Source organism: Stegodyphus dumicola, chromosome 4, assembly GCF_044657685.1.
Source record: "Stegodyphus dumicola isolate Sdum_Otavi_A_Nest chromosome 4, ASM4465768v1".
Classification (NCBI taxonomy): Eukaryota; Metazoa; Arthropoda; class Arachnida; order Araneae; family Eresidae; genus Stegodyphus; species Stegodyphus dumicola.
The window spans coordinates 190669597-190688516 of record NC_140771.1 but is presented as its reverse complement, the minus strand read 5'-3'; the positions used below and the strand labels follow the sequence as shown (position 1 = coordinate 190688516).

At 29.8% G+C, this 18920-nt stretch overlaps 1 long non-coding RNA gene across 1 annotated transcript; it reads left to right on the top strand.

The window, feature by feature from the left end:
- The first annotated feature begins 11058 nt into the window (after positions 1 to 11058).
- Positions 11059 to 18533, top strand: LOC146997777 (uncharacterized). Its single transcript, XR_015040844.1, has 4 exons — positions 11059 to 11107; positions 16672 to 16774; positions 17053 to 17092; positions 18209 to 18533. It is a non-coding gene; the product is annotated as an uncharacterized LOC146997777 (long non-coding RNA).
- Positions 18534 to 18920: the final 387 nt, after the last annotated feature.

Sequence of the window (18920 nt, the reverse complement as noted above, 5' to 3'; positions counted from 1 at the left end):
AGCATTCATAATTTTCAATTTTTAAACATACCTAAGGTATATTACCATGTTAGCTTAAATGCATATTCCCCTAATATCCTATAAAATGTTGCGCCATTTCTTCTAAGCCATATCCCTATAATCCCTACTGTTTATAAGTGTTGTGGAAGTGGCTCGGTGTTATTTTCTACAAGACATGACTCCGCGTTGCTAAACCAATCAATTTTACTATTAACACAACTATTCGTAAATCACAGAAGCTATTACACGATACTCGGAACTCTAAAGAACTCATGGTAAAGACAATGTGTGGTGTGATTTCTTTGCGCGGACAGCTATTACGAAATATGTGACGTCAACTGGTGGCGCGAGCAGCTGAACTTAAGACAATCACAAGATAAACGATATTAAACTTTTGGGAAGATCTTTAAAATCTAATCCCTATCATATTTTGTTGCCATATTTTATAAAATTTCTTTTGCCTCTTAAGTTTTCCATATGAAAATTCTTTAAAATCTATCCATCAGTTTTGAAGATACTCGCATAAACAGGAAAATTCTCTTAATTTGAACATCAGTGCATAAAGTAATACAAATGCAAAAAATATTAGAAAACTTATATTAACCGCACAACACTTATCTCAATTTGTGCTACATTTCTTAGATTTAAAATTATCAATTTTACTTTCGAGTACACATTAACTGCACTTTAACTATGAGATACATACATTTTGAACAAATTTTGTGGTAAATTTATTAATTAAATCTTTTATTAGGCTTATGCAATTGAAAGAGTTTGATTATAAAATATTTGTTTTTTAAATAATTGAATACATGCATTATTAAATATTTTTCCTTCGGAAACTTGTTAATCATATCTTTTCAATATAGCAATAAATCTTATTAATATACATAATCAAACACTGTCATTTATCAAACTTTATATTTCTACGAAGCACAAAATGAATATAAGTCGAATACTGATTGTTTATTAGTTCCTTCAGAAATTCGATGGAAAGACTGGCTCAACTTTAGAGGGATGTCTGCCAACTTTTATGATTCGATGGCAGTCAACCTTTCCTGTCGACGGATAATAAGTAAGTATTTATTATAACTGTGAAATAATTTGGGAATGGTTATATCCTGACTGACGGCAAAAAAAAAAAGGAATGTTGCTAACTGATTGGCCACATTCTGAACTGCAAACTGATTGGCACCATTCTGAGCAAAAATAATAAGAAAACGAAACATTTTAAGAAACGTAAAGTAAGAAATTTTATTAGAAGAAAAAGAAAAGAAATCTAAATGGTCGTTATTTACATTCTTGTAGCCAGTGGATATTCTTCAGAGAGCTGGCTGTGAAATGTAAGACACATGGATCGCGAATCATACGGGTGGCTTGTGCATGGGTAGATTGGATACTGTTACGTTTATAGTCAAAAGCATGACAGCTTCTACTTAATGCTACTTAATGTTGAAAAAAAGAGCACGAATAAACACTGAAGATATCCACTTTAACCGGAAACCTTATCTCAGTTTAGCCGAAAAGCTTATCTTATGATGAAAAACTGACAAATTCTTCAAAACTTTAGACATTATATTCCTATCTATCTAATGAGATTTCTGTTAGAGGAAAACATCATTGATAAAAGGCATAACTTTGTACTAATATCTAGACTGTAAAAGCAAAAGATCCATTTTAAAAAATTTCAAATTTAAGGATTTTATGTAACTGCATTTCAATCTTGGATCTGGTATATAAAACAATAAAAATGTATTAGACAACGATAATATGAAAACTATTTACTAAAAGAAAAGCTACTCCACTAAAAAAAAAGAATGGTTTCATGAAATCTGCTATTTGTGTAAAGTTTAAATGTGCAACAAAGTACCGCAATTGTTATCTAAATGAATATAAAACTTTTATTTATTCATATATTTATTTCTTTATATTTTATGAAAACGGGTAAGAAAATATTATGCAACATACAAATATTTAGTTTTATGCTGTTCAGTTTCTATTCTATCTTCAAAGTCATGTTTAATGTAGCGTTATTAAATATTAATTTAGTTAAATCTCCTTATACGTTCTATTAGAGTTACGACGTTTTGACAATATAGTAATTATTTCAATTTATTGTTTAGGATATTAAAAGAAGTTTTAAAACTTAATAAATTAGAAACGTAACAGTAGCATATTCAAAAGCTGAACTATTAAATAGGAACAATAATTTCATACACTTCCTGTGCTAGGCAAAAATATTATCTGACAAGATTTCATAATAACAAATATCGTAGCTAAAAGTGTTTTCACAAAATATGAAGTCTTTTTTCAGAGAATCCATTTCCTTTTTGTCAGACAAAAAAATTACGAATTATGAAACTTTTATTGCCATTTTGGTGTTAATCGAGCCACTTTAACTGGCATGTCTTCATTTATGGGGCATACCATGGACCTTATAAGAGATAGACTAACCCAGTGGGCGAGGCGCGCATCACCGACATGTCCGCAAAAAAGAGTAGGGACGATCTGGTTTACTTTAACACTGAAACCTATGGCATTTGTATCACATAACTGTATTTAATTATTAAATGTGATACGTTGTATAGTGATGAGATTATAAAAGTCACAGTTTTTTTTTTCCAAATAGGATTTAATATATCTCATTAAAGCACTTTTTACCGCATTTCGCGCATTTTTTTTTCACGCGTAATTCTTGTACAAACATCTTTGCTTTGGTGAAAGGGTAAAAACTCTAAGCAAAAAATTTATGGACTTAATTTTGCGTAAAAATAAAGTAAAATTAAGTAAGATTGATGGTAAGTAATGCTTTGAAATAAATAAGGTAAAATTAAACAAGATCTTTTTTTTTTTTTTTTTCGAAATTTAATGAGCATTTTCAGGCAGTGATTTTCAAAACTATAATAACATTAAAAAACGATAATTTATTTGATTATATCATCATTAAATTATTAGCATTAAAGTGGATTATTTAGTTTAGTAATTTATAAAATTAGGAGCATAGAATTTTCTATATAATAGAGTGTAATGAATGGAAAAAAAAAAAAAAAAAAAAGATAAAATAAAATCTAGAATCACTCAGATTTGATATTAGACCCAAAAGGAAACTTTTTTAACGTTTTGTGTGTTACCTATATTTATTGAATATCATGTTCTTCGCCCGTAAACCACATACATTTGAAAACAGCATATCTTTAGAATTTCCACACTGGAGATAAAAATGTTATTTTCCATACAGTGTTACCATTCTTCGCTTTGAACTCGTTGAGTTTGTTAATCAAAAATTCGTTAAAGTTTTACAAAATATGAAATAGATTAAACAAATTCGACATTCAGGCTTCTAGATGCCCATGTTCGGGTGGAGGATTACATTATTCAAAATTTGATGGCCCTAGATACCGTCGTTTTTGTCACAGTGCAAGAAACATACATGTATTCATGAAGATTAATATTTGATAACAACAATTTGAAGGGAGACACGGATATTTATAGTAAAACAACGCAAAATGCCACTTCGAACTAATAAATTAGATTAACAGTAAATAAAAAAAAATCTTATGCAGAACTAAAAATAAATTTAAAAAGTAATCACTATAAAATACAAGCAAAATTAATTATTACGGTTAAATACAATTATAATATGAGAATTTAATGTATAAAAATTAGGGGGTCAAAAGTGTTTATCACTATGATGTATTATGAAATCTAATTGAAATAAAATTTGATGGCCCTAGATACCGCTAATTATGCTATAATGCTCATCTATAATTTAAAAAAAAGCAGCCCAATTTAGAACTTTAAAGAAAACTTTCAAAAATTCGTTTTTAAATATTTTAGTATTTTTTACTCATTTACACCAATGAAAAGCATAAAATTTGCAAGAGAAAATTGCTTGTTTGAAATTTTCTATTAATTCTGATTTAAAATATTATTTTCTAAAAGTAGTAGTTACAAATTTTCTTACAGCATAGGAAAAGCTAAAAAAATATCCATCCCTGAAAGCATGCAATAGCTTTACAATTATTTGGAACGCTAATTATGCTTGATAAATATGCTAAATTTTTAAAAATCAATCTCAGTTTCAAAAATAAAAATATGGAGAAATTCTAATTTGTGAAATGAGGCGCTACAACCAGCTGTTTCTTGACAATTATACACGCTGCAATAGGCAAACACTGTTAACTTTCTGCAAGTCGTCCCTATTCCTCCGGATGTGATCAAGGTGACAGCCGGGAACGCGTCAGACGAGGGAGAAAACCCATTTGGATTGGTCTATTTCTTATAAGGTCCATGGGGCATACAGGAAGTTAAGATTTGTTAACGAGTGAAATCGGAAGCCTGGTCATCATGTATAAAACATGTTTTCGTTATTTTTCTAAGTAGAGCGTTGTCGGTTGCCATCTCTCTGCTTCGAACATTCTCCATCAAAAATTTTTAAATATAACATTAAATGGTCCTCTACAATAACATCAACATACTCTAACATTCAGTATTCTCCCAGATGATAGCGACATGAATCAAGAGTTTAAGCTTTGTTATTTAATAATGATGTCCTTATAGTAACCAAGTATTCAGGACCATTGCGCACTGATAGTTTCACTTAGGGTCGAGACCAGACAAAAGAGCTGGCTGCATGGTTGGGTTTGTTGTTTTCCCGTCTGTAATGCAATGCGAGATAGTTTCCTTATAATACATCTCTTCCTTTAGACAGATAGTTCTCACAGATTTTGCCATATTCAAAGAACATAATCTAACCTTTCACCCTGATATCGTCACGCACTCCACATGAGTCGACCTATCGAAGACCTATCAAAGTTTGAGTACACCTTATAGTATAGACATAATGCTGAAAGTACTTAATAGTAGTCACAGAGATTGATTCCAACAGTTTCGAATTTATGGAACACATAACTGAAAGTTCATGACTGCTCGAGGTGCTGATTAAAATTATGAATTGCTGGTTGTTGCTTTTAAATTCGGCACTCGATGTTGCAGCAACTCCCATAAACGTAACCTTACGAAATTTAATTTGTGGATTTACCATCAATGTGGCGTTGTTATCATTTACCATTTGGATTTCCATCAGTTGCTGCTAGCATTAGTGGTTATTGGTTTACCATTTGGGTTTATTATCAATGTGACGATGTTAGCGTTAGTGATTTATTTAGGCTACAGCGGAAGGGTTATGTTTTATGGTCATGTTAATTTCTTATATTTAGTTATATTCTACAAAGAGTTTTTCCACATTTTTAAAACGATTTCGATAAGAATATAGGAAAAAGACACCGTTCTGGAATAAACATTTCTGGCAACAGCTTGTTATTTAAAATGAGAAATATCGTTTAATACTTATAACTTTTCCCCAAAAAATGTTCTGTGTAAGCAATCTGTGTATAGAAGGATATATTCTTACGTTTTCAAAAAAGAAATATTCCTCTTCCATAATGCCAAAACATGGTGAAATGCATGATAAAAATTTCTAAATGCGAAAGAATTATTAATTGGAAAGAGGAAAAAGTCAATCATTGTTATTACATGGAAAAATTACTTCAAGCGAATACTCTTTCTAATGATTCTAAAGATAAATAGCTGCTAATAAAAGAAAATTCGCAGACCAGGAAATCATTTTTAAAATCTCTCAATACATTAATTTAGAAGTAAAACAACAAAAATCAGCATTATATTTGCAAATTTTCACAGGACTTGTTTGGATGGTTAACCATTATAGTGATTAAATAAGGTAAAATATTAATGGCAAGGCAGAAGACGATATAGTGATTAGAGAACCTAAGAATGACAAGACAGGTTCTAAGTCTCCTGTCCTGCCATTCTTAACTTATCTTGTTCATTTGCGGTTCGGTAGCTGAGTATGATGGTTTCGTAAAACTATCTAAACTAGTCCTGTGAAAATTTGCAAATATAACACTGGTTTTTGTTGTTTGACTTCTAAATTAACACCTGTTCGGCATGTTATTTTATCTCTCTATACATTTTTATAAACGAGAAAAAATAATAAAGGAAAATTTACAACTTAAAAAGGCTAGAATACCACAATTTTCAACAGCTTTTGCTGAGATATGTAGCTCAACGCAGAACTATCTGTAGAACGTATATTAAACTAATTATTTAACAGAAGAAATAATATATATTCGTACAATATGAAATAATTTCTTTATCACATTGCCTTTCAAAAAGTGAACTTCATCACGACAAACAACAAGTCAAACATCGAACTGTGCAACTTCATTCTTTGAAAGAAATGAAGACTGATTTTCTTTTTATATTTATGAGTATTTATGCAGGTATTGTAAATACATCTTTTCAATGTATTCCTGCAAAGTCCCCTGACGATTCATCTACGAACTGTTGTGCTTTTGGTCTCTTGAAAAGAAATCCTTCTAAGCGCAAACTCACCATGATTGATTGGCTCGGGGAAGTAGTGGAAGAGGAATAGAAATCAATACACCTCGAAATTTTAATATCATAGAAAGTAGAATGCAGATATTTATTCCAGAAGAAAGGCTATCAGATCGAACATTTAGAAAAATACGTTTTACAATTTAAATATTAATTAAATGGACTCTAATTCGTTCTAAAGCTGTGTAAACACCCTTTGTATATCTTCAGTTTATTAACTAATAGGCCATAATATGCAGAATATGATAACGTTACTACTAAGCATAAATATAAATCAACATTAAATTATTTGAAATATTATTCATTTTAGACTTGATATTTAATAAAGGGAAAAGTAGTGAAGTGTATCAAAATAATATAATTAGAGATTTAGCTGCGAAGCCTCAGGATGAAGCATATGTTAAGTGGTTTAACTTCGCAATTTCTATTTTCATTCATTTTTCTTCATTATTTAGCTTAACTTAGATTTTATAATCTACACTGCGGGAAATGTACCTAAGAATCACTTGGAAGACCTAAATATTTATTGCCAGTGATAAAATACAGCTGATAAGACACATACTGTAACATGTTTGTTATGGCACGAAATAAAAATCGAACTTTCAAGGTAGCGAACTGTATACCTTTAATTATGACAACTCGGCTGATAGAGTTGTTTTGCGTGCGACAAAGAAAAGCTATAAATGTTGGTTATATTTTAAATCCTTATACCTTTTTAATGTAGACTTAGCTTCCTCCATTCCTCCAAGCAAAAATTTAGACACTTTTTATCTTTATGATTATTTATGACTTATGATCTCTGCAACTGCAAAGCATACAGAGTTGATTTATGTTATCGCGCATTCTCGTCTGGTGGGTGGCTACTGTTTAGTTGCTTGTTGGATGCTCTCGTTAATGGTTACACAGTTTCTGAATTTTTTTAGTTGAAATCATGAGAAATTTGATTAAAAACACTTTTGTTTGACTAAAATTATGAGATACTCAGAGTCAAATTTGGTCATTGATGAAGAGTTCGATATAGTTCACACACATATATATATAGAGAGAGACAGAGTTAGAGTTCGATATAATTTGATTATTGATGAAGAGTTCGATAAAATTACATACGTACCGATTATTTAATATTAATTCACAGATTTTGTGAAAATAAAGAAAAGGCATTAGATTTCCTAAAGCAAAATTACAAAATTTTAATCTGAACATGGTACCTTCTATTTATCCAAGTACGCACGAAATATTACTACACTTTACTTACTAAGATATTTTTATTATTTCTCGTATTGTCGTCCTTTACGAATAGAAGTTGTATATAAGCATATATAAATATCATTTACATTTTGAAACAATTTTTTTCAAAAGAATTTATTTGAGTCAAAGTAACAGTAAGTCTGCGCATTAAAACCCAGTGGCCATTTGGAACGGACAGTCTCCCATTAATTTTTTTAAATAGGTACAAACCATTATGAAAATTTTATGAGAGTTTAAGATGTTTATAAATATTTAAGATGAGAAAACTATTTTTTGTATTCATAAATGCATTTTCACTAACATTGTAAAAAAACATATTTTTCTATAACCAGGTTTTCAAATGAACAAGTATATATATATTTCAGAAAACAGAATGAAACTCTTAGCTTAAAACTATGCTAAAATGCTGAAACTGCTATTAATTTGCAGCATTGTATTTCACTATCGAATTCCAATTTAATTTACATCCATTTAATCATTATTTTAAGTCCATGGTTTAATTTACATCAGGGTTTCTTAAACTGTGGGTCTCCAAAAGTTTTAGAAGTTTTGATATTTCTTTAACTCATTATAATAATTTCATAGTTACCAAATAATTTTACATAATGCATCTGAAAATAGATAAAGATTAGACAATACAGACAAAGAAAAGAACGAAAACGTTCCGACGTATTTTTTTAATAATATAAGCGTTCATTTTACTTGCTTTGCATATGACGCTGTCATTTCGTCTGTTACTTATTTAAAATTTTCACATTGTTCTATGTCTTAAAATTAGAAATTAAAGTTAATGATCTAAAACTTCAATAGTATATTACAGTACAAGTGAAAAAATTGACATTTTCACTTACGCGTGTGTAGGATCTGCACAGTACTTATGGGGTCCACAAAAGTTTTGTAAATATTATGGGGTCCCGAAACAATTGCAGCGATAAAAAGGGGTCGCGACTGAAAAACGTCTAAGAACCCCTGATTTACATGCTTTACAGCTTGTGGCTTCGCAAATAACCGGTGCCAGGCGTAAAAGTAAAGCTTCAAAGTGACTTGGTTCAGTAGGCCTGTAAGATCAGATGTTGCGTAGCTTTAGTAGTTTAGTAGGTGAATTTTTCTATTAAAAGTAAAGTGGTGTGAGTTAAAAATAAATCTATTAAAAGTAATTAGATATTATACTTTCAAGAAGTTTGAAGGATAATTTTGTGTTTACCAGCTCATACAGGTGACTGGTAGCTTTGTATAGTAATATATTTAGTTTAACCTTCACATGTGATGAGGCAAAATAAATTTAAATATAAAGTGATATATGTGTTTGTTTGCTTTTCGAGTTTAGTTACTTTTGTATGTAAAACGTTTTCAGTAACACGCAGTTAAAATGTGATTCAGTTAGGTTTATTATCAGCCATGGATTCAGCTATACGTTTATAAATTTAAACGAAATTCCTGAAATGATGTCTGGGCATAATTTACCAATGCTAGCAATATAAATAAATTTTAAATAATACTGTATAAAATGGCATAATTTTATTATGAAATTACCCTTGAAATGTACAGTTAAGCAGCTTATAAAACTGACTTTCGTTTCTTGCAGGATTAAGAGACAACAATGATTTAAAGTACCTAGAACTCAAAATGTAAATTTAGATTCGAACAACCTGGCTTTACTATTCCAAAACTATTAAATGAATTTTCCAACACATCAACCGGTGGCAACATAAGTAATGACAAATAATGACAGAAGAGTTTCTCGACAGCCGGATGAAGCTGTCAAACATAACGTTCTTAAAATTTAGATTCTTACTCCTGATTTGATCAGTCTCATTTACATGTTTTGGTGGAATGCACGAGAGTGCAAAAGTGAAAGATAGATTCTAACATAAAAAGATTAAACGTGATAACTAAAACAAATTTCACAAATTTAGTAAAACTATTTAATTTTATTGTTCTTCGTAAATATAAACTTTATTCATTTATAATTAACAAATTTAAACATTATTTCAAAAAACTTATTTTTAAGAATATCATAATCCTCAAAATCGTAATAAGTAGGTTCTATAATGGCTTTTGTGTAATAATTACATTTCAGATAAGTGCATAGATTATGTTATAGCATTTCCAAAATCTGCGACAAAAGCTGAAAAACACAAGATTTAGTTTTTCAGTCACTTAAGAATTTTATATTTATTATGAATTTGGTCATTTCTGAATCGTATTCGTTTTGTGTCGGTATTTCATCATCTCTATGCTCGTTTTTATTCAAACTTCTATGAACATATTTTTTTAAATATTATATTCTACTTGGTAAACTCTCAGTTTACCTCCTTAGCGAAGGACCACTTCTATATCTTTTCCAGATAGAAATTCCACAGACTGAAATATATTTGATCTATTTTTGCCCATGTAACTTTCGTAACAGAAACAGTTCTGGAAATCAAATTGAGAATAAAATAGATAAAAGAAACTTAGAATAATGTAAGTTTGAGTACACCATGGAAAACGTAACTATTTATTTCATCACTGAAGCAAATTAACAGCATTTTTTCAGCAATATTCAAGATAGTTATGGTCAGAAATTACTTTTTGGGCATCCGATACCATGCACAATTTGTGAGCGTAACTATCTTGAGTTATTAACGAGAAACGACCATTCAAACTCCCGTGGAGACTTAGCTTAAATCCAAGCAAACTTTTCCCCTTCGTTTTAAAGACTGATTTTATTGCTGATATATCAGTCAATATTTGTTTACATTTTGAAGAGCGCAGTTATCTTTAACATCGATACAAAAGGCATGCAAATTACGTATTTGCGAAATAGGAATAATTTTCTGTGTTTTAAGCTTCAGACTGAAAAACCGATTTTTAACCTTTTCACTACCGACTTTCAGACTAAGCAGAGCTTTTCTTTTAAGAAAAAAGCATTTCAAATGTATTTAGTGTGTAATACTGATAATTTTATTTTAACATTCTGCTTTTACTAAATGGCAAAATGTGTTAACAAATGATATTAGACTCTTAACTATAACAGAAAAGGAGATAGTTTTCTATTAAGGAAAATGCAAGGAATTGCAATTTTGATTTGTTAGAAATTCATTTACTCGTATTCGCTTGCTTAAATGTTAAGTTGGGCCCTACGAAAGCTATGTCAGTAGAAGTAATTGATATGTGATTTCTCTCATATTGGTTTCAGCTCTCTCCAGAAATATTTTAATTTTAATTTTAATATTTCCCTCTCTATTACTAGGAATGACAGCTTCTCAAGATTTGCAGATGTCTGTCAATTAAATGACAACACGTGACCCTTCTTGAAGTGCATATGGCAGAAAGATGAAATGTGAAATATGATACCGAAGCTTATATTTGACATATGAATAAAAGGTTTTTTCTAAAATCTATATAAATGTACAACATTATCCTGAAACATTTGGAGACTTATGCTATATCTTAGCCGGTAAGTTTACTTGTATTCAAAATATACAAAAATTTGTGTGTTTCATTCGTTATTATGATATATGAGTGAAATGAATACAATAGCTTCTTTCTTTCTTTCTTTTTTTATTTTTTTTTATTTATTTATTTATTTATTTATTTTTGCTAAGAGTTTAAACTGATCGATTGTAACTTTTTATTTATTTTTTTACATTTAAAATAATATGAATCAGTTTAAATTTTATGGAAATGTAAAGCTGAAATGATTAGTTTAATAGTTTGTATCGTTCCTGAATTAGCAGTTCCATTTGATTTTAGTGTGCAGAATGCTTTTTTGGTATTCATGTAATATACGATCTACTGATCTTATTTAAGAATTTACTTCATAGATATCACCAATGAAATACTAGTTTTAAATATGGAAATAAATAAAAATGCATAAATGAAAATGATTTCATTAATTTAATAATAATAATAATTCCATAATTAATTTAATAACTCAATTTTCAGTTCCACTACAGAGGTTAATGTTATTTATAAGTGGTAAGTTAGCCATTTGGGCTAGTTGGCTGGCTACATGGGCGTCTTCGTGGTTTTCCTTATGAGTAACGTGTATACGAGCCAGTTTCCCTTAGAAAGTTCTCCACGAAGGCACACCTTCCTTTAAGCAGATAAATATAGAGGCTTTGCCGTAATCATATAAACGAATCGAATAAAACCAACCTAACCGTCGATACTTATAGTAATTCGGCAAACACTGTAGATATCTTAAAAGAAAAAAAAATGAATTAGAAACTAAAATACGAAAATGGTGATCAAAATGTGTAATTTACAGTTAATTAAAAACTGAAAATTAAAAATACAAAAAAAAATACATTACGTTTATCGTAATATACGATACATTACTTTTATTCTTCTCGTGTCTTAAGAAAATTTCAGAGAATTACACAAATTCAAATCTCACATTAAATATTATATATATATATATATTGTATGCATTATTTTTTCCTTCTCATATTAACACTCATTTGTTTTCGTTTAAAAATCATCTGAAGAACTGCACAAGCTCGGCATCGCGTACAGTCTCGGCAATGTACACATTTAACATTAGAAGTAGTATATTATATGCGTTATTATTTTTCTTCTCGTTTAGACAGTGGTTTGGTTTAGCGTAAAGAAATTAGAGAATTTCAGAAACTCCATATCGCACATTGCTCGGCATTGGCCACGTTAAACATTATTTATATTATATGATACATTGCTGTTGTTCTAATGTCTCACAATGTAGAAATATACCACAAGTCCATTCATTCTGACTAAGTTTGTGAGAAAGTATGTTTGTAAAAATAAAACCATTACGAAACCATCAGTTGTTCATTAATTAATAACAATAGCTTCATAAAATAAAAAAAAAATCAATAGTTTAGATATTCGAACGTGCAGCAAGATAACGTCAAAAATAAATGATAAATAAATAAAAGCTGATGTAATAATAAATATGTAATAGCATCATGCTACATGATAACCGATTTTTTTCTAGAAATTTACTTTTAACGGGAGATTTAACATTTTTGATATTTCGGATTGTATAGAACTGAATTGTGTATTGTTGTGAAATAAACACAGGTTTCCTGATATTAAGACATCTTTTATTTTAGTTACCTGAAGCAATTTTCGTTTCATTTCTCTATTTTCCGTACCCAGTTATGTTTCATAGTGATGATTTTTTATAATAATTTATCCACGGTTTCACAATACACTAAATTTGTTCAGATGAGGCTTGGTTAATCCTTCCGGTTATTTGCGAGTTCATTCTACAAGGAATGTTTCCCTACTCCCAATTACCATTCATTTGGGGGTGTATTTTTCATTTTGAACGCATTACAATTTACATTCCCTTTACTTTTGTACTACATTACGCTGGAAAGTTATCGCATTCTGATTATGATTGTCTGCTCTATTAGTGAAACACTGGTTTTAGTTGGATTCACTCTTCGATTTTACGAATTCTTCTTTAAGTTTGTTATCTGTTTAATTAATTTGTGAGTGTCTTCAATTTGTGATGCTATATCGAGAATTCATTTGTTTTGTTTAGGAACCGTAATTTCGCTTGGATTTCCCATTCTTTGAAATCTCAAAAATCAGATATTTCAGTTTACACCTGCATAAGGTGTTGTGATTCAATGTGCCTGGCTGTATAATTCAGAAATAACTTTCACAAAACATTACATTTATATATTCAAATAAAGGCATAGTTTAAATTTAGTCAAATTCAACGTGTCTTTAAATTGTAGCCTTTGGCAGAGAAACTGATTGCAAATTTAACGAAAGTTACTTTCAACTTGTAAAATATATGTTTAAAGATAAGACGAATAAACCGTAGAAAATGATAATAATTAATCTGAAGTTTTTTAAATGCTGAAATGTTTTCCAAGACTAGACTTGCTACTTTGTTATTGAAAAAGGCTTTGGGCAGAACTGTTAGTTCCCTTAGAAACAGGGGAATCGACATACGTTTTGCTTATGTGCGTGGTCACTATGGGTTCTGTGGAAATCAAAGAGCTGGTTTCTTAGCTAATGATGCTTCACATTTACTCATAGCTGTTAATATTAGGATCCCAAAGATTTATTGGAAGTGGCTTGTGAAACCAGATTAATTTACAATAACTTATTCATACCCCTGTTATTTACAAATTAAGGAGACAATTATTCTGTGTATAATACAAAATTTACTAACTGACGGTTTCATCCTATACGCTTTATAAACGTGAGTATTTAATGCTTTGTTATATATATATATGTATTTTTTCGATTACTTTGCGATAATTATTACTTTTAATCTCTTTTAGAGCAGTATTGTTCTTCTTGAAACTTAAATGCAATATTTTTTGTTAAGAGAAAAAATTGCTACAGACGTATCTGTTTTCATCTTGTGAAGTTTAATCATTTGCTTTGTGTTTAATCATTGCTGATAATTCAATTTTGCTTTTATTTCATATTTTATAAACGTATACCTTTTTATGAAACTCTGAAGATACTAAAAGGACTTTTTTTTCAAAAATAACTATTTTACTTTGACTTTTTATATCTAATATACAAAAGAACTGCTTCGCATAAAGCCCTCGCACAAAAAATATCATTTAAGCTTTAAAACCACATTAAGAAAAGTGTAAAGAATATTACCGGCACTGACTATTACACAAGCTTTTTTTCCTATCTATCTATCATCATTTCCGTCATTTATTCAGTCTTCCGCATACGAACTCCTGCTCGGATATTGTTGTTTAGTGCTGCGTTTTCTGAAGTGCAATTTACGTTAAAGCAGCGCTGAAGAAAATAATTGGTTTCTTTCAATTCTGCGAATAGCAAAGCCAATTATCTTGGAAGTGTTACGAAATAATTTCTCAATGGAATTTCAAAGCTCTTACTTCAGCCTTTGGGAATTTACTGTAACATATTCTGAATCTCAAAAATAGATTTTAAAGGAGAGATATGAAAGCTAAAATATTTTGGAGTACAAGTATTTAAAAACGCTATTAAGGATATCTTTTTATTTATATTTGCAGTTTGTGGCCTTTTTATGTCTAAATACTCGTTAACAGTTACCTTGCAAAATTTCCCGAGATGTTATGTTTGTTCCTTTAAATGCGTAGCTGTTATTTTTGTTTTTACCCAATTAAACTGAGATGTAGTCTTTACCGATTTTTTCACCCTCTTAAAAAGGCTTCATTTTAATTGGAATTTCGTCGTCTCACGTTTTGTTAATTGTTAAGGAGACCCCAAGAAATGTGAGAATGAAAAATATAAACATCTGTATTTCTACCATTATCATTCTGTATTTTTCTCCCTGTTGCTAGCAGAGGTAGATTCATTTGATAAACCGCTAAGACATTGTTTGTAAGAAAACGCTGAAAAGTATTATATATATTCCTTTTTTAAGATCCCTGTTTCAACAAAAGTTTTTATTTGTATAATCTGAACCCAAGTTATTTGTATTTTGGAGAGTTTCTTCTGCTTTGTGTTATTTCAGTTCTGACGTAATTGGTTTTCGTTCATTGATAAATGTTCCATTTATAAATCCTTCAGACAATGTTTTGTATTCCTTAGCAATTATGTTTATGTAACTGTTTAAAAAATGATTGAAACATACTGTATTAATCTCACTGATTAGGTGTCCTGATTCTGCATGTCTTATTACCCTGTTTTTGCATCTCGTATCTCATTGTGTTCTGTAGACAATGCTCTTGAGCCATATTCTGGCAATATAGTGCTGTTGCTGATATTGATGAAAACAACCTAAATCTTTTATATAGGTTCAATCAGTGATATTATCATTAAATACATTTTTGTGAGATACTTCATGTAACGAATATGTGAAAATCTTAATTAATTTGTAAAAACTAAACCACCGCTCCCTTCCCTCTCAAGTATCACTATCGACAATAACATGATTTTCACGTAATACCTAGTTTATACATTTGTACATTTGTATTTCTTTATTGTGTAACTACTGTAATGTTTTCAAAGTTCTGCTACTTTCTTCAGAGTTTACTTCTGTAGAAAATTACAGAATGTGCCATTTACGACGTGTGATGGCCGTTTCGAATTCCATATCAGGTATATAAACAGAAAAAAAAATGAAACCGGTTGACTGTAATTGGATAGGAAAGGACGTACAAAAGCTGACACTTCTGAATTCTGGAAATGTATTGTCAGACGCAATCATAGTTTTTCAGCAAGCGATATTCTGAACATATTTTTGGTATAAGCTGAGGAGATTTATAAACTATTTCCATAGCATAAAGTCCCTTTAAACTCTGCCGTTAAAAGAATGCGTACCTTTCTTTTAAACCTTAACATTAAAACAATAATGAATATGTACAAAAGCGAGCTTACATACACAATTAATTTAATTGCCTTCCTTTCGCATTGAGAGGTTCGAATCCCGCGAACGGGCTGGCTGCATGGGCGTTTTCGTGGTTTTCCCCATGTGTAACGTGTATACGAGCCAGTTTCCCTTAGAAAGTCCTCCACGAAGGCATCCCTTCCCTTAGGCAGATAGCCCTCGTGTGCTTTGCCGTAATTAAATACACCACCACACCACTTTTCGTATTGGCTAATGACGAGGATTTTAATGTGTTTATACTTTTAATAAAGACGAAAATTATGCATGACTAACGTTTCCTAAATGGGCATATGAAGACCATGGTAAATATTTGTTATCAAAATATTGCCAATAGTCTAATTACACAATTTTTAAAATAACGTTTCTGTTCAAACCTTCTTAGTTAATGAATTATTTATACTATTTATAATAAGTTAATTAAATGCTTGTTCTATTAAACAATGATTGTTGATTAAGGATACAAGGTTATACAAATTCCACTAAAATATTTGAATGCAATTTTAGGATAATATTTATTATAATAGTTAACTTAAACAATAATAATTAAGCTGGAAAAAATAATTATGTATATATGTGATTTTTTAATTTTTATTAAGATCAAAACAAATAGTTATTACTTTTACCTTTTTGATAAACATAACATACAGTACAATTAATGAACGGATTTTTTTTAATAATAGGAAATTTTTGGTTGCTATTTAGTTAAAATGAAACTCATCATTGTATGCACCCTCTGTTGCTTGAGCATCGCATTAGCATCTGTTATCAGAGATGAGAAGGAAGGTATAGTTTATCAGTTATCCTTTATTAATTTATTTTAAGAATTCTTTTTTAATTATAATCAGATTACCAAATTAATTTAAGCAACTTTTGCTTGCTAAGGCCAGTTAATTATTTAATATTATATTTTATGACAAATTAAGGAACGAACTTTCTTCAAACTTATAAAAATATATTTTTACTTCTAAATTTTTGAACCATCAGAAAATTCAAAGATATATAGTTTTTAAGATATGATTCGATATATTATTTTGAAGTAAACTTCTTTTGTTCTTTCATAGCATCTCTAGAAATAATAAAGAATGCAATCGAAAGAAAAGAGTAAGTAGCGATAAAAACAAATTGTTTTATTTTTAATCGTATGCATATTCATTTCTAGTTTTTCGTTAACATATATGTGATGAAACTGAGCAAACAATGAGCCATTTTTCTGTAGGTTTTTCATTTGTAAATTATGAATTACAGAAGTTTACACCTTTTGATCTTATTGTTTATACGAGAATTTAAGGTTTATTTTGAATTTCCTTGTTCTACGCATGCATTTTATTTGTTTCCAAGAACAACAATTTCTGCACTTTATCGCTGACAACAGAGTCAATCATCACCACGAAATGTGAAGAGAAAAGGATACTTTACATTGATTATCTGTTTTGGAGAATTTAAAGGAAATCTGTTACGTTATTTAATATATTTTTTCTTATCCATATGTAATAAATTATATCTGTTTCCGCGCACTATTTAAGCAGTTAATTTTTATTTGTTATTCAATTGCTGATTTAAAAGATAATTCCTGTAAGCATGAAACATTTCCCCACAGATGTGGTGTTCTATCGTAACAGAATTATGAGCTGCAATATTGAAAATTATGGTTCGCTGAATTAAATACGAGAACTAGTAGGACGTTTAGCCAATAATCACAGAAGCTCTATGGTTATTGAAAAATTCCTCATATGACAAGGCTTACTTTAAAATATCATTGCATCCTTCATCGTATATTTCTTTTCTTTTTCTTTCTGTGGAGTAAAGTCTGAATTTCGTTATTAATACATTAATCAACCACATTTTATTATTAACAATGGTAAAATAATTATTGCTATATGTTAGACATTTCATTTCGAAAATAATCTGTCTCTTAACAGCCTTTAATGATTCTACTACTTTTAATCTGCAAAAGGATTTGAACTCTTAAAGATATTTTTTTTTCTAAATGGTAGATTAAAGTATTAATTTTCGAAATTTATTTGAATAGTAAATTAAATATTTGCTTGATGCGCTTCTGCATTTTTAAGCAAGATTGATGATGTATATTACATTCAATGATCTTATTAAACATCGTGGTTAAATTCTGATAAATGTTGATATAAAAGGTGAATACAAAATGCTGCAATTATTAATACATATATATAAATATATATATACAACATAATTTCTTTTTAGCACATGCCTAGCAAAGGACAGTCCTTGCGACCCCAAAAAAGATGGATGTTGCACAGACCATAAATGCACATGCGACAAAAAGAAGAAAGGCAAAGGCAAAAAGGATGATGACGATGATGATGATGAAGTCCCCATCAAGTTTACTTGTTTCTGTGAATTTATATGGAAAGGCTAGAAAAAATAAGACCTGAAGTGGCAAATATCAGTTAGTACAAGTCTTATGAATAATTACACTTTTGTAAAACGCGTAAAAATTTGTGTTCAACATTTCACTGCCTAAATCAACGGATCAACGGATATATCTTAATAAAATGTTCTAACTCAATTTTGTTTGTTTTAGAAGTGCTCCGCAGATTACATCAGCTTAGCGAATAGAGTACTTTGATATACGAGTACTCAGCAAAGACTACAGCATTAAATACTATTAATAGTTACAACAAAAATAATAATGAGGAATTTCAAAGCAACAAGATATTAAGCTCCCTAGGGGTCGCGTTGTTAAGATCACTGAACAGTGGTACTTTAATATCTATGTTCTAATCCTTCTAAAACATTTGGCTGAAGGATGTTTTCCCTTGTCCCTGATGCGTAATGTAGATATGAGTCTTCCCTAGAAAAACGTTTCGCAAACGAGTCCTCATCCCATTAACAAATATTTTTTGTATAATTTTCCATATTCTTTTAAGTTAAAAAAACGTTAGGCTACCAAAAC